Source organism: Filicampus tigris, chromosome 14 (assembly GCF_054856515.1).
Source record: "Filicampus tigris isolate MCC_2025a chromosome 14, RoL_Ftig_1.0, whole genome shotgun sequence".
Lineage (NCBI taxonomy): Eukaryota > Metazoa > Chordata > Actinopteri > Syngnathiformes > Syngnathidae > Filicampus > Filicampus tigris.
The window spans coordinates 18637900-18654864 of NC_141230.1; the positions used below are offsets into that span (position 1 = coordinate 18637900).

A 16965-nucleotide genomic window follows, 5' to 3' on the forward strand; every position below is an offset into this window, starting at 1 on the left:
AATCTAAACAGTAACTAAGGTCAAATTTGGTACATTTACTGTACATTTCTCTTTGAAACTTAAAAGTTGCCTTGAGACTTCATTTAAAGGGACATCTGGGGCAAATATAATGAACTAGTACTGAAAAACACATTTTTATAGAGAAGTTTTGTGTTCATGGTAGAAGGAGACAACTATGATACAATGTTTTCATAAGGATTTTATTTACTTCAAGTAAAATATTCAAAGTGTTTTCATGGGGGCAGGAAAGGATTCAATAACCAGGAATGACCCAAATAACAAAGGTGCATCATTATACATACATTTACATTTTACATTTTAAATTCGTGATGCGTCTGTTTAAACGACGACAGAGTTCTTATTGAATTTCTCCACCATTTTGAAAAGGAGGATACATCCTGTAGTCAGGTTGTCTCTTTGTTTCTGCCTACTGACAGCAGGAGGGTTGACGAAAACGCCCCTCCCTGACACTTAGCAGGCCAAGGGGGCACCCCGTAAAGTACAACATTCCCAGATTGTACCTCCCTGATCCTTTCCAATGTTTAGGAAAAACTGCGTTGATGGTTTTTACCACGCTCTCATGTCCCCATTGGAATTTCAGGAGGAGAATGTGGCTTCCTGAGTGCGTCAAGTGCCATTTTATGACACTGGAGTGGAACCTCATATTCAATACCTGTTCAACACCTCTTCATTAACCAACCACCACTCACCATGTTGGAGATAACTTTGCTTTGCAATGCATCTTCAAAACACGTTGCAGGTACAGTACACCACTACTGTTTTCACCCTTTGGAAATGTAAACACTACAAAAGGCAGGATTTGTTATGGCCATTAAATGTATTTTTCGGATACTAATTTGTTGAAGCAGAGCAATCCTGACCAATCCCTCTAGAGAGGTTCTTCAGCCCCCGGTGTGTGTACAGCCACTTAACCAGCCTCACAGACATTAGCCACCCATGACTTTACTGCCAATCCGCATTCAACACCCACCGTAGTCCCCATTAAAATTTTACAGGTCAAAAATTTAAAAGGCTGTTAAAGAAATGCTTTTTCATTACATGTGACAAAAAAAAAAGGAGTAGGTCAGCCTGTGGCATAATGGCACTGTAATTAGAGCGTCATGGTTTGATAAAGTGTGACTGTAAATCAATGTAGTACTAATTAATCAATATCTTAATTATTAGACCTTTAAATGAGGATTTTGTTAAATTCCCCTGGATCTGGCTGCCACATTGGCCTCCTTTGTCATCATTAGAGCGAGCGCTGAGGGTTTTACAGTGTTGAACGTGCCATCAAATGGCGATGAATAGCGACAACAAAGAGCTTTGATATACTCTTGATGCTTAAGGAAGGGGAGAATTGAAGCTTCGGGAGGCGTATTTGTCCTATGATTGTAGGGTCATTCTGATTTCCCCCTGTGTCTTCCTGCACCTACTAATTAGATTCTTTTGTCTGAGCATCCACTCGAGTCACTTAGCCGTATGTGTTTCAGTGAGCAAATCATAATGAACAATACCCATGGTCACACATTGTGCGGAGATGGAACAAAAACAATGTCCTGAGCAAAATCAAGCAAGAATCGTTGTACTCGCTGAATGAGCCAAATCTTGGTTATTGGTGATTAGTAATGTTGGAAAATAAGTATGCCTGCATTATCTTTTGAGTGTTGCAGCTGAATGCCTTCCCTTGCAAGTTGTAATATTGTAAATTATTAGTGCCTGACTGAAATGGATTTTCGAGGCCGATGTCAATCCCGATATTTGGAACTTATATTAAGGATCAATGGCAGTGGATACCCACCCTTCTTCTTGTGATATATGAAGGCAGCATCATGCTTTGGGGCCGTGGGGAGTTCAGCATTAAATTAGAATGAAAACCTTCATGCTTCAGCCCCCCCCCAAAAAACGCCAAGAAAAGCAGACTAGAACAACAGAACTGTTCAAATGGTGGCAGGTGTGCTCACTGACATTTAACATGAGTTTCAATGTGGTTGGTTAACTTGAAACACATCCACATCCTTTTATAAGAGGGTGTGCACACTTTTTCAACCACATTATCCAATTTATTTTTGCTTCACCCCCTTGCAAATATATTGATTTTTTTAAATACATACTGTTAACTTGTAATGCGATCAAATCTCTCTCTGAATGTTCCGTTAATCCTAAAATAACTGACCCGACCCTGAAATGTTCGATCTTAGTGAAACTCCATCTTCTGCAAATCATGTGATTAAAACGCCCACGTAGACCAAGACATCTTACTTATTCAGTAGTCTACTTTAAGCCCCCATTCCCAAAGGGAGGAAACATAATTTACCAGCCGCAAATGTGGGTTGGTTAAAGTTAGCATGATTTACTACACAATATGTCCTTTGTTAGGCTGTGAGGGATTGCGGTGTTCATATTCCCAGTTTGATAAAGTTATAGCGCCGTTCCATTGTTGTCATGGTTACAGTAATAGCACCTTCAAGTGGCTATTGGCATGACATATTTTCACATTTTGAACACTGTTGCTTAAATTGTGATTAAGACATAAAAAAAAAATAAAAAAAAATAATTAAAGGTCCATGTCAGTCTGTGACGCACAAAATTGGTATTTGGACTTTGCTGGTAATTAATTTAAACTTAGATGGCTGATTGGCTCAGAATGACACAAATTGGAGGACAAGCACGTGCGGGTAAAAGGTTTGTGAGGTGTCAAGACAAATGACTGTAACGGTAACAATTAAGGCCAATTTAGAAGTCGGTGACAAGAAATCATCTTATCATTTTTAAAACTAACCTGATCACCTGAAGCGGCTGTAGAAAAAGAAAGGGGGAAAAAAAAAAGAAGCAAAATCTGCTTTAGTCTAGTAAAATAGTCAAAGAACACAATCAGAAGTAGTTGTTAAAGGGGTTAATTGTAATAACAGGGTGAGTGTAGTTAGTCTAGTTGCCATGGCAACAAACAGTTGCATGCTTTTGTACCTTTTGTAAGATTAGCAATCAAATTGTAGGGACAAGACTTTTTTTTAAAACCCTTGTAGACTGGTTTACTATGTTGTTAGCATTTACTTGAACAGAAATACCCGCTGCATACGCGCAACAGATTTTTTTGGGGTGAGTATTTTATTGTCCGCTGACCTTTTTTTTTTTTTAATGTCACATTTCAGTTTCAAACTGGTTTCCAGCAAAGGACTGTCATTTAGACAATTGTAATACCAGCTGTATTGTATTATTATTTGGGATATATTTTACATTGAAATAAACTTAATGGATAATTTATTGGTTCATTTAGCATCCTCGTTTGACCGGACTGTATCAATCAGACTGTGATCAGTGAAATTATACCTCGATTGTCAATCATGTGCTCAAAACATTCCATTCATTAGCCAAGGTTGTTGCCACTTGATTATTTAACAAAGTGAGGGTGTTCAGTGCTTATCTTGATCATCTTGTGAGGATTTGCTCATCTTTGAAGCAGTGTGAATGGGGGACATGCCGTTTGAAGCAAAACTGGTTTTAAAGGACAGTTCTGATTGTAATAATGTGCTCGTTGTGTTTAGCTACACCGTTAACGGGGGATGCAGGATCATTTGGTTGAAGAGTTCTCAAATTGTTCTACTAAACACTGGACAGCAACTAGGCCTAACCTAACTTTGATCTTTGGCCCGTTTTCTGAGTTTGTTCACGTGATGTTCGCAAGATGAGCCGTGATTGGTCGTGACCTGAGCCCTGCGCAACTGTGATGTCATTTTCAGTCGACAGCAAGTGGCAAAATGGCCGCCCCTTGAAATGGTTCATTCATATTCTGCAAACAAAATATTAATCAGAATTCCGTGTTTAGACCTGTGGGGGCTTCTACAACTTATTGCAAAGAACATTTTTGAGTAAATAAGAAAAACGTCTTGAATTTAAACTGCAGGAATCCTGAATATTGTTATATCCCATCATTCGTAATGCTTCATTATTTTAATCATACTTTTTATAATTGTTCTGCACCCACAATTATGTCATTCTTAAACTCCTTTAGTAAACAAGTTAATTGCTTGCTATTAACCCTAAACTTTTACGCTGTTAAAAAAAAAAATCTTAAATCAATCCATGAATAGACTCACTTGAAATTACATTTATTTATTTTTCGCTGGAAGGAATCAAGAATCACATGCGTAAGGAGGTTTATTTATACAACGCTTGTGTAGGTGTACTTTATGTAGTGGTTGGTGAGTGTAGGTTCATATGTAGGTGATTTGTGGTGGAGGCAAATATCTCCCCAGTATTTCAATGCCTGCATGTATTACCCCTCATTCAAAGGATTCCCGAGACTTCTAAGCGTTGGGGGTGGTGGGCATATTAGCAGTTCTATGAAGTGGAAGAACAAGCAAGGTTAATGAGCAAGAGTAGACAGAGCAGTGCTGACACGGGTGGAAGGGGGAAGGCCTAGAGAGCTGAATGCCTTTGTCCCCCCCCCCTCCCGACCCCCCACCACCACATTTACCCTCTACACTTAAGAATTCAAGATGCTAACATTTCGAGAACGGCTAGTGCTAACACCTGCTTGCAACTCATCTGAGTGTAACTCTTAACCACGCCTGGCAAAGCGGCGCAGATCTCATCTCCGCTCAGGCAGAACTAAAATCTGGAAATAATCAGCTGGTGGAGATGGCGAGAAATCCCCCCCCCAGAAAACACTTTACCGCCACTGGAGCTCACTGCCCCTCAAGATTAGACTCAGGTACCTAATCCCAGGCGGCAGCTAACACCCCCCGCCCAGCCCTATCCCTCTCCTCGCTTCTCTTTCATGCGTCAGAGATGGCCAGCCATGGGGTGTCATTGGGGGCAGAGCGACTGCTGTGGCTGACACCTGCTGGGCGCTATAAATGTTGGGGGGGGGGGGGGGGGGTAGGAGGAGCTGCCATTGTCGGTTTTACTGTAGTCCTCTCTCGCCGGCCGCTCGTTCTCATAGGGTGACTTTAATGCAGGATGAAGGCATCTGCCATCACCCGACTATTAGATAAGCAAAGCCTCCAAATGACTCAACTGATTCTACCCATCAGCGGAGAGTTGGTCTTTATGCAGCGAGGAGCGTTCTCGGTCTAGCTGGTGTCCCACAGGGTGTGGAGAATAACGCAACAGTGGAAATTAGACCGTTGAAATCAACAGTAGGAGCGCTAGCATATTTGTTTTCATTGACTTCATGGAGCAGGACAATTTGCTTGAAGCGGCAAAATATTGGGATCAGAAGTGAAATCAGTAGCTTGAAGGGAATTTACAGAACTGTCACTTCAGAAATTGCAAAGAAATGGAGTGGCAAAGCTCATTAGGCGAGATAGGCATGCAGATGCTAATGGCGCCGCGGACTCTTGCGGGGTGGATGCCCAAAATCGGCTGAAAAGTCACCTATTCAAACAAATTATTACTCTTCATTTCAAGTCAAAAGGAAAGAAGAGTGACTTGAAATGAATATAAACAATCAAATATGTGAAGAGAAGGAAAAAGAATTAATTTGAAATCTGCATTCCGGCTGTGCGTCACCTGCGTTGAATTAACAACTTGATTGCGCCTGGTTCGTTTCTGTAGATTTTCAACATTTATGATGGTGGTAGTTGCACTATATGTGATATTTGAAAATAAAATGACTTCATGATTAACAGAATTATAAATTATCTTTTTTAAAAAATATATATTATGTTCATATTAAAGGACAATAAGAACATGTATTTAAAAGTTAAAGCAACAGCCACACTTGTTGTGGTTGGAAAAAAAGTGAAACATGAGTTAATCTAAGGCTGTTCTGGAAGTTAAAAATAACTGTATTACGTTTCTGTTACTACTTACTGGTATTTACAATCACGTTTTCTTGTGCCCTAAATCTAATTCAAATGCTAGTGCACCCCATTGCCAGTAACTAATGTAAAGAATGAAACGTCTTGGTGAAATGTCAAACTACTCAATTATAAGATAAAAAGAAACGAAAACGAAAATATCAGATAAGATCTTCTGCGCACGAGTAAATCTATTTTAAGTCGGGAAGATGCGCATATTTATGTTCACTTGGCAACCAAACCCGAACATAGAACAGCTAACAGATTAAAATTTTAAGCAATGTCCAATTAATATCGCTACAAAGGATAATAGCAAATACTGTACTCCCTCCTCTGGCTGATTGGTAAACTATTTGCTCTCTGTAGGGGGGAGGGACAAATTTATTGCTGTGACCCTTGAGAACTTTGTAAACATGTCAAAATGACCTAAATTGTCCAGAGCACAGGGAAGGAAAAAAAAAACAGGAGGGAAAATGGGGGGGGGGTTCCAGTTGTTTCACCTTTTTGTGTTGTCCGATTTAGGTGTCGCAACTGCAAGTCACTCGCATGTTTGACCGTAACGAAACAGTCATGAAATTAAGAAAGTGTTCATTTGGATATTAAAATCATTTGCCGTTATCTTATGAATTAAAGTCAATGTTAAAAATTGGACTTCTTTTGTAGGCGCATGTAAATCGTCAAGGTGGGGGGCGCCGTTTAAAATCTCGCTTAGGGTGCCAAATTGACTGTGGTCCATCCCATTTAAAAAATAATAAACACACGAATAAATTAATCACTCATTTCCACATCCAAGCTACGCATACTCACTCTATTAGCAACTCAAAGCATGATTATTTTTTTATGTACATATTTTGGGCGTAATTTATCAGATTAGATAACCGCTGTCGCCAATGTCGTGGCCCACGAGTGCCTAATGGAATGACGGCTTTTAAAGTAATCAAGTGAACGACTGGCTTTAAACAGACCAGGACTCCTGCGTCATTACAGCCCCGCAGCTGCGCAGGTGTTGTGAAAATTGAGTTATGTTGCTGCATAATGCGGTTGTCTGAAGAAAATTGCTCGTGTCGAGCATGTAATTAATCTTTGCATCTGACCTGGTCAAATTCCTCTTAATAAAGCAATTGTCCCCACATGCTTTAAATGCATACTGAGGGCTCCTGGTGAAACTCAACATTCCTGCAGATGTCAGAGAGATGCAGGGTTTTTGTTTGAAGCCCAGCAAGATGTGACGGACTCTCGCTTGACAAACAGCTGAGTGGCCTCCGATTACACAGCACATTACCTCCTCCGTCTTGCATCCTTCATCGGATGATTATAAACAGAGCGGTTTGGAATCTTCACCCTGGAAATTGTGCTAGGTTGACAGAAATGGGCCTCATTTACCAATCGGTAATTAATGCATGTAATTCAAGGAATTGCATTTGGAGCGACAGAAGCAACAACGGTTTGATCACCTTTTTTTTTTTTTTTTTTCAAACCATAACACTTTGGGAATGAAGACATAGTTGAAATGATCAATACAACAGCAAAGTCAAAGGTAACTTAGGTGTAGATCTCTGCATATTGGCGACGTCAGAAAAATCTTTTCACAAGTCACATTTCAGCTGTAATGTTTGGAGCGTCGTAACGCTCACATCTCGTTCGTTCTTCAAAGCTGTAAAGTGATGGGTTTATCACGAAAAAAGAAGAACACCGTGTATCATAAGGGGTATGTTCCAGAACAGCCTGTGATAGGTGAACATTTACGATGTAGAGAGACCATAAAAAAAACAAAACTCCCCCACATGCTTTGAACACCTTTTAAACTTTTTGAAACGCGCTCAAAGAGGAAGTCAACTTAAATGTTTTTTTCAAGAATATGTTCTATACAAGCCCACTAGTTGAAAAAAGGCGTTCTGATAAATATTGCGTTTTGTGGAATAAGCGTTAAGCCACCCGTTTTTAGCCATCTCAGGGGGTGGCCATTTTGTCACTTCTATTGGCTGAAAATTACATCACAGATGCTCAGGTAACGAGCAATCACAGCTCACCTGTTTTCTGAAACTGAGCCATGACTGGTTGTTACCTGAGCCCTGAGCAGTTGTGATGTCATTTTCAGTCGACAGAAGTGACGAAATGGCTGCCCCCTGCGATGGCTAAAAACAGGCGTTTTTTGCTGCTCAACTCATATTCCACAAACGCAATTTTAATCAGAATGCCGTGTTTCAAATAGTGGGCCTGCATAGAACATATTCTTGAAAAAAATATGTTTGGGTTGACTTACGCTTTAAACGTAAAAACACACTTACAGTATTCCTTAGCAGCTGTTTTCAGAATTGTCGTTGACAAAATGCGTAGTGACCTTTTTCCCCCCCCTCTCTTGTACCCGACAAACACTCCATATGAAAAAACTAAAACTAATAAAGTCAACTAAAACTAAGCATTTTTGTAAAGATAAACTGCTCTGAAAACAAATTAAAAGTAACTGGAATTTAAAATACAAAAGTCAAAGCGAAATAAAAACAAACCATAATGAAAAATCTAACACTATTATTACACTCACAGGGCGATTTATAACACCGAACTTGTCCAGTGCTTTGGTTCCCATTTCTCCCTTCCCTTCTCTCTGAGTCAGCTGTACTTTAACACTCCGGGCGCGGGCGTTCTTTACAGATCATCTCCCCTGGATCTCCAATTTGTGTTTCTCTGACTGTTACAGGCAGCGGCGGCGCTTTAGCAGGCCTGTCAGAGCCCCGAGTTTCCCTCTGCACTGTCAAAGTGTGACACCTCCCATCCCATGCTCTTGTCAGTCTATTGAAGAAAAAGTGGATTAATGTCAGTTTCAGGCAGCCTCACAAAGCAATGCCTCGCCTCTTACACCGAAGCGATTCTTGTTGAGACAGTCGTCCGTGGCATCTGGGAGGGGTGCGGATGGAAAAACACGGGGGGGGGGGGGGGGGGGGGGGGGGTGAAGGTTGCAGGAGAGACAGAGAGAGAGAGAGCGAGCGAGCGAGTGCTACAACACCTCTGAGATGCACACCAACAGGGTCATCAGACGTATGGGCTGTTTGCAGGCAGATGCTTAATCACACATAAGCAGCATCAGTGTGCCGACATTGCGATGCCTTTTAGAGATGTGATGGCTGCGTACTGTGTGTGTGTGTGTGTTTGCAGCCAGAACGCCCCCCCGCCCCCACGACCTCCCCCCTTCCCTTGATTTTCCCAGGAGACACCCCGCAGAGAAAACGACAGGGCAGCAGAAATGTACAAAACCGCCTCTCTGCCAGCTTACACATGCAGCCTTCTCTTTGCCGAAGCGGTGCGCGGTGGTAAAACCGCCGCTGTGTTCAGCCTCACTGTGATGGTAATTAGGTGAGGTAATGCCACCAACCATCAGATATTGAGTTGTCATTTTTCCCCATTGCATGTTGCAGATTCTGTCACGGTTTGCACCCTTTCAATGAGGTTCTTGCACACAGGCCCGGGCCGATATTAGATTCTGACGGTATGATAACGGTGAGCAAAAATATCACGTTATTAAAATCACATTGTTGAATGTGTACCATGTTGAGTTTAAACAAATTATACTCATCACTGGGGAGCTATTTTTTAGTACAGATCCGTGGTCTACTCCTGTTGCCTTGGGGCAAACAGGTACCCGCTGGCACCGTTTTTTTATTTTTTTATTTTATTTTTTTTAAGGACAATGGACACAACAGAGCAAAATTGCATCTGTGTTTAAAGTGTCTCGTCTTGCTCCCTCCCTCCTCCTCTGTGCGTAGCTGCTCACCCCTCCCCTCTCTGCTCCCAGAGAAGGAGGGGGAAAAAAGCAACTGGCCCCAATTAAAGTAGCAGCTCATTTGCTCAACTCTTACAAGCTACTGTTGGCCACAGTTCTCGCGTGGTTTCGTTGATGTCACATGCCAACCCACCAGGCCCCGCCTCTTGAAGGCACATTCATGTAATTCATGTACGCAGACACAACAATGCATGCCAAAATTTCTTTACATTTAATGCTTTCAATTTTGTGGTTGCTCAAATACTCAGTTTAAAGAGCGTGTTTTAACAAGTTGAAATGTGTCATATATTTATTTTCATTTTTATACAAAATTTAGCTGACGCACTCACCTGCCCCAATATCAAACACACCTAAACAATTGAAGACATGCTTTTAAATCTAGGTTAAAAACTATACTAAGTCTTTTTTGCCCTTAGAGTCATCATGAAGCCGTTACACTTATCCCAGAATTTAAAAAAAAAAAAAAAAATGTTTGCTCCCGTCAATTTGCCTCCTCTTCCGTCAACCAGGAAGTGAGCTGTTAACACAAGTCGCTTTTGTTCGCCGTTCAACCTTGGTGGAGCTCGATGCTGCCATTTTAACTATCTCGGTAAGTGCAGAGCTTTTGATACAGCTCTTGAGTTGGATGCCATTCAAATGTGTGGAGGTGTACCAATATTGTGACGAGTGAATATATTCAATACTGGAGAAAATGTCTATACTGTCATAAGGGCCATTTTAAAGGTTAAAAAAAAAAAAAAAAAAAAAACATTTCAAAATTGTTTGCATTGTGTCCTTTTATAAATGCTTTCACATTACACCCCGACAAAGCATTACAATAACCTTTGCACATGTGAGTACAACAAATCTGTCAGTGGTCGTGCCGAATCTATTCCTTAATCCCATCAGTTGTATTTGTAAACATGTGTAGAACGGGCTTGCTTGTCATTCACGAGCACTTCTTACAAATGCTTCCGCAATTAACTCTAATTAGAGCCAGTGGTGCTGCTTAATGTAAACACGGGCGACCCCCAGCAAACCCGTTATGAGAGAAACGTCACACAGCAGCATATCAACAAAAACTGGGGCTGCCACAGAGTATAACTTCTATACACACACGCACACACTGAGCCGCAAGCGCATCTTTAAGTGGATGTTTGAGGGTTTGCATGGCGAATGCATTGTTGTCATAGGGAAGGTCAGGTTATTGTGTTGACGTTAAACTTTTTCACGGCGAAGAAGTGAGGTATGAAAGTGGAGTTTTGCAGAGTTGTTTATGTTCTTTATTTACGGTACGCAGCCGCCATAATTGCAATGCGGGTACACGTTACACAGCTCATGTGGGATGATTGACAAAGATGAAAACGAAGGATATTTTTGCTATTATATTAAGTTACATTTATGAACGCAAGATGCACTTTCAGTTTTTGTTTAAAAGCATTTTCGTTTTTTTGGTTTATTCGTTAACGGAAATATTTTTTCAATTTTAGTTATTGTGTTAGTTTTCGTTCACTATAGTAACCATGATGCCCATGCTTTTATATTGTAAAATAACAAGACACTTGTTATACAGTGATGTAACGATAACTGTGATATGGTGATATTAAAATTGCCACATTGTTGTCGTCATGTCACGCATCATATCTGTCAAAAAACATGACTTTGAATCACATCGCACCCCAAGTATCACCATACGTATTGCATTGTCTTTTATTGGAGTGATGTACACCCCTTGATGAGAATCATTTAAAAAAAAAAAAAAAAAGTCACTCATTTTTTTTGAATTGATGTCTTTGAATCAATTTGAGATTGATTCACAGATTCAAATTACAACTGAAATGCAACCACCATTAAGACCTCGTCTTTGTCACATCTTCCCCCAATTTTAGCTGGCGTTTCCCGGCAGAAAAGTGTGTGCATTTTGTTTTTTCTCATTGACATCGAGGGCATGCAACACACCCACCACAAGGTTCCCGGCCATATGGGTAGATGATATTTGTCGCAATTATTTTGGCTATTTGTCTTCTTTTTTTTTTTAAACAACATTTGGAAGTCCGTACAGTGTGTTAATATAGCATTCCTTCAAGGCTAAGAGCAGGTGGGCTGTCCTGCATAAAGATGAGCACGCCGTGTATGAAACCATTAGAAGTGGTCGATTTTAAAGTTGTGACAGTTCAAGGAAAGCGGGGGGCCATAACATATTCAGAATGGCGCTGTGCAAGGTCGGTGTTTTAGTACCTCTTCATGTCTATGCACTGAGGCAGACAAGGATGCAGCACATTTCATTTGGGACCGCCGGCGAAGACAATGTGGAGCCATGACTTGTCTAGACGCCCGGTGCTCGTCCTTAGCGCGCGGCTCCGCTAACGGCCCCTGCATTGATATAAATCTGAGACGGAATCTGTGCTTCTGTCAAAGAACAGGCCCGGCACCCATACAAAGGAATGCTCTTCACTTGCTTTCCAATGCATTCAGTTTACATTGTAATATGTAACATTGGCTGGGACTTGGCTGATTGACCCGCATTCCAGAGCCTGTCCGCTCTCTCTCCGCCGCACCTGGGGCCCGGGCGCTGGCGCGCGGCTGTCACCGGCCGTCGCCACGGCCCCGCGATTGATGACAGCTATTCACTGATGAAGCTGTATTCATCATTCCTGTCCAGGGCTGTACTGACCAGATGGACCCTGACCATCCATCCACTGTCAGGGACACATCTGTTCCCGTTGTTGCTTAGAGTACTAACAAGTCACCTGCTCCGTGAAAGGCTGGTGTCACACATCGAGCAACGGTAAAGACACAGAACCGTGCTCAACACAAAGCTATTAGTGCATCTTTGTTTCCCGCGCTTGCAAGGGGAGACAAGACGACGGCTCGCTGTCGTTAGTGCTGCTGATTGTTGATGTGCAGCACGTGCTGCGCTATGTTTACTTTACAATTTGGTCCAATGCAAGAAATGTCACGCTTTGTTTGGACTCAATTGGAGCTGCAACTGACGGAAGTTTTTAATAACCGATTAATCTGTCGATTAGTTTGCTGATGAATTGGATTTTAAAAAAAACAACAAAAAAAACATGTTTTCATTTCCTTCCATGTATTCTGAAACGTGACATTATTTCAAACTGGCATTGCAGAAAATGCACAAATGTGAGTTAATTATGATTCAGTTACAGCTGTGGTGGTATTGTATTGTTTTCCAAAGTCTAATTTAATGGAGGACTACACAAATATGTGCAAATATTTACTGTTGACAGGCTGAAATTCTGAGGATTTGAACAATTTTAAGTTTAACAAGGTTTCTAAATGATTAAACGATTGTCGAAAATAATTATCGATTAATCGGATACCAGAATCAATTCAATGCTCGGTGTTGAATTCTACGTGACTCAAGATGACTAAGTTGCCTTTGGGACATTCCCATGTCACCAAGAAAACTTGGTTTTCCACTGAACTTCATAATCATTGTATCAAGTAGATTTTATGATGTTAGAACGCCATATTGGTCAAAAATCTGCACTTATTTTTTTCCCCGGAAAATAACGGTCCTGAATGATACAATGAATGATATATGTTCATGCAAACAGCAAAATATATGCGCTTTCTGAGAGGGGTGGACATTTTTGGCTAACGCTAGCATTTTATGGGCACATAGTGGACCTTCACTTAGCAACCTGATTCATTTAAGCATATTTACAATTGCCAAAAGGTTTTTATATTGATTGCTATTTCACGATGGTAGAGTGGACATGTTACGCTTGACCACACAAAATATGATGAAAATAATGAAACACAAGTGTAAATATTTATTCTGCAAGCATCCACTGTTTCAGCCTCCACTCAATAAAAACAAAATGCTTGTTCTGATGTCAATGACAACGCCAGAGGATTTCTTAAAGGGACACTTACTGGCCCTTGAACAAACATGACAGGGTGGACAGCAATATGCAAAATGTTCACTATTAGTCTGAAAATTGAATATTGATGACTGCAATGACTCATTTCATCAAATAACTTGCGGACACTAAAACCTTGAATCTTCAACATTCTGCTGCATTTTCATGATGACCGAGTGATCGCTATGAGGACCCCAAAGGCTCGTCATCGTGATATTGACCCGCATGTAGTTCACGTCGTGTTTGCACACAGGCTAGACCCAGCAAGTTTGGCTGAAGCTCAGCGGTGTCAGCCTCTCAGCCTGCGCGCTTAAGTGGTTTGCAGGTCTATTTAGCCGCGCTGACTTCATCAGGCTCCCTGAGAGGAGGCTAAGTGTGCCCGAGGAAGCCCCCGTGAAGTTCTTCATTGTCTTAAGACTCAATTGTAATCACCTTACTCAGCGTGACTGACACAAGAGCTCTCTGGCATGATTGAAAGTATTGATCTTTTGGCAGCCCTCACAAGACAAGTCAGAGCTCTCGCTTTATAAAAGAAAAAAAAAAAAAAAATCCTTTTCATCTCTTTTGATCAACTGATCAATAATTAACATTAGGATCGTCGAGCTTTAGCCATGTGAGACTGTTTTCCGCCACCTGCATCCGCCTGCGTTTCCCACCGGAGAGGAATCTGCTGAGTAAAGCTGATCTGCTGGCGTGGGGCAGTAAAAACAGAGAGGAAGGCCAAACTGCAGTGACTTTCACATTCATAAGCCACGCACAGCCCGGCCTGTCCGGCGCCCTTCACTGTCGTGCAAGATCTGCAATATTTCTGTCACCTTGAGAGATGGTAACCAGCCAAGTGCCTTTGGAAACAACATGCGTTTTCACAGCACACCCTGTTGCGGCACAACCAACGTGTTAATCGCCTGATAATTGCGGTTTGAAAAGAAGAACACAACTCAGGCTGGGGTGGGGGGTGCTGGGGGGACAGTGGGCGGGCGTGATGCGCTTTGTCCATTAGCTTCTGCCTGTCGCCACATCATGAGAACAATTAGATATGTCCTATATAGTGTGGAAAGGAGCCGATATGGAATTCATTACACAAGCGACGCAGCAAGGCCCAGTTAGCCCATTTGGAGGCGTTCTCAACTAAACAGCCTTGTTAAAACTGGATTTGCCACACATCTTTTCCATGGTGACGCAGTAATGACAGCCTCGCTTGCTGGGGAAAAATACCACAGCAGGGTTGTTTAGCGCCGCCAAACCCCGATAGGGTTGCCCCTAAGTGGAGCAGGCTGGAGACCGGGGTTACACGTGTGTCACCGTCTGATACCGCCAGCATGAAAATATGTCTGCACAAAATCTATTAGCAGCACAATTCTCCCGGCCAATCTGTCCCCATAAACAAAGATGGCAACCTTCGCAACTGCACAAACAATAGTCGTAATGTTGTTTAGGTCAGTAATGAGTGCACCCTGTTGTTTGTGTGACTCTCAACTCTTGAGGCCAAGGGGTGCATGTCAAAACACAAAGGCAAATGTGATTTTTTTTTTTTTTTTATCATTTAAGTCATTAGCCGGATTCTTGTGTTTTTAAAAAAATATATAGCGACTTTGAATTACAATGAATGGCTCTATTTCTGAGAGAGGTTTTCATTCATCTGAAAAATGCTCATTAGCAGCTAATTGGGTCGCCACACTAACTAGCTGTGCAGCAATTTCCTTGTATTCAAAACGTGATTGTTTGAATGCATGGTTGGTTTGTTGCCGGTGATTGGCAGATGATTGGCAAGAATGACTTCCCGGTGTCAGACTGTTGTGCGACTGCTAATTTCAGCCGCGGGTCAGCGCCGACTTGGAGGGATTTTCACTTTTCCGCCAGTGAGACAAAGTGTATTTCTTAGCGGAATAACAATCATTTTAACCTAAACCTCATGATCTAACACATTCCTCTCTCTGCAGTATGCAGCCAGCAACACATTTTAGTTATCATTTGAGGAACTGGAGGCTTTTAGTTGGTAAAGAAATACCGTCTTGAGTCGAGCCCTTTCTGTCTTATTTTGGCTCCTGAAAGCGATGACACGTCACATTAGCCCCAGTGATGTCTTTGTTAAAAACCTGCCCTTGATGTTTTCTGAGCTATGTGATGGACAACTAACTAAACTAAAAATCAACTAAGTTAGAGATACCCAACATTGTTCACGGTGTAGTTATGCCGTTCTTGACATTTCTATTGCTCTACTGTACTGTTGACATTTACAATGCATGACCAAAACATTTGCCACACAATATAACGTGTTATTTGTAGGGCTTTCAAAGTTAAAGCATCAACTATGGAGATTAATTTAAATGTTATAACGCGTAAAAAAAAGAAATGAACTCAGTCAACTCAAGTTTATGTACTTCCTGTGGCAGCTGACCTCTGCTCACTTTGTAGCAAAACTTAAAGAATCACTGTCGCAAAGACGGACTTTTACGTTGTTTTATTTTAAAAAGTTGCTCGACGGCTCATTGGAGTAATGCAAACTGATCTGCGCACTTTGCAAAGCTAAATTCAAATACCATATTAGTTGTACGTCTTTGGTGTATCGGTCAACAGTTGTATCTTACAGAAAAAGAATCGTATTCAAGGATCAAAGAAAGCTATTAGAACAGTCTTTGAATCAAAATATACATTTATTTCTTTTCCAGATTAATTTCAAGATTTTCCTCATGTAAATATCGGTTCCAAGCTTCGCGAAAAAAATTGTAGTTAAAATGATTAAACGCCATCAATTATGGAATATTTTGCGATTAATCAGTTAATTTTTTTTTAATCGCTTGACAGCACTAGTTATTTCATAAGATATCACAGCAGCTGTAACAAAATGGCTTTTTTACATGACATTTGTCATTCACTACATGATATGAGTCTGTTTTTCCTCACCATCGCAACACATACGTTCCACAACCAACTGCAACACAAACTGTTTATACATACGAGACCCCAGACTCGCACCTAGAATCCATCTTCCGTTTTCTCACCAACTCCTGAATCAACTCAACGGGTTACTGATTGTCCTTTTGGCGAAAAACACATCATAGTCCAAATGAAGAATCCAAAGATCATGCACTTTATCTACACCATGTATTGTCTAAAGAGCTTTACCAAGCCTCTTATTCACCTTTTTAGAAACTTATCACAGTATACACTGGCACGCTAACGCAGACATGTCAATTTATGGAAATGTTTTCCTTTTTAATTTAGAATAACTTACTTAAAACTCCAGGATCTCTCGCCGTACACTGGCCAACGGCAGAACCCGGGGTGTTCATTTGGACCAATTGTGAATCCATCCGCTGGAGTCATACCAGCTGCTAACTAGCGCAAAGCTAACCTGGATATTTTCGTATTTCGTCTCACTTGCTAGCATGATGTTAAAGGCCATCAGTGAGTAAACAAAGAGGCGTTTATACACTGCCTAGCTTGGCTTTATTGACTGACAATTGACAATTTGCCCTTTTTTTATATATATATATATAATATATGTATATAT

General features: G+C 41.2%; 1 protein-coding gene across 7 annotated transcripts in view; it reads left to right on the forward strand.

The window, feature by feature from the left end:
• The window catches only part of fign (fidgetin), a 66959-nt gene that overhangs the window by 671 nt on the left and 49323 nt on the right, over nt 1-16965 (forward strand). For 4 of the 7 annotated variants that reach the window (XR_015089660.1, XM_086052314.1, XM_086052315.1 and 1 more), the window contains exon 2: nt 602-760. The exons of 1 other annotated variant lie outside the window; for it this stretch is intronic. The gene's annotated coding sequence lies outside the window, so the exon portion shown is untranslated. Of the gene's footprint in view, nt 1-601; nt 761-8957; nt 10631-12223; nt 12550-16965 lie in introns of those variants that run through there. 2 more of the 7 variants (XR_015089661.1, XR_015089662.1) reach the window with 2 other exon arrangements.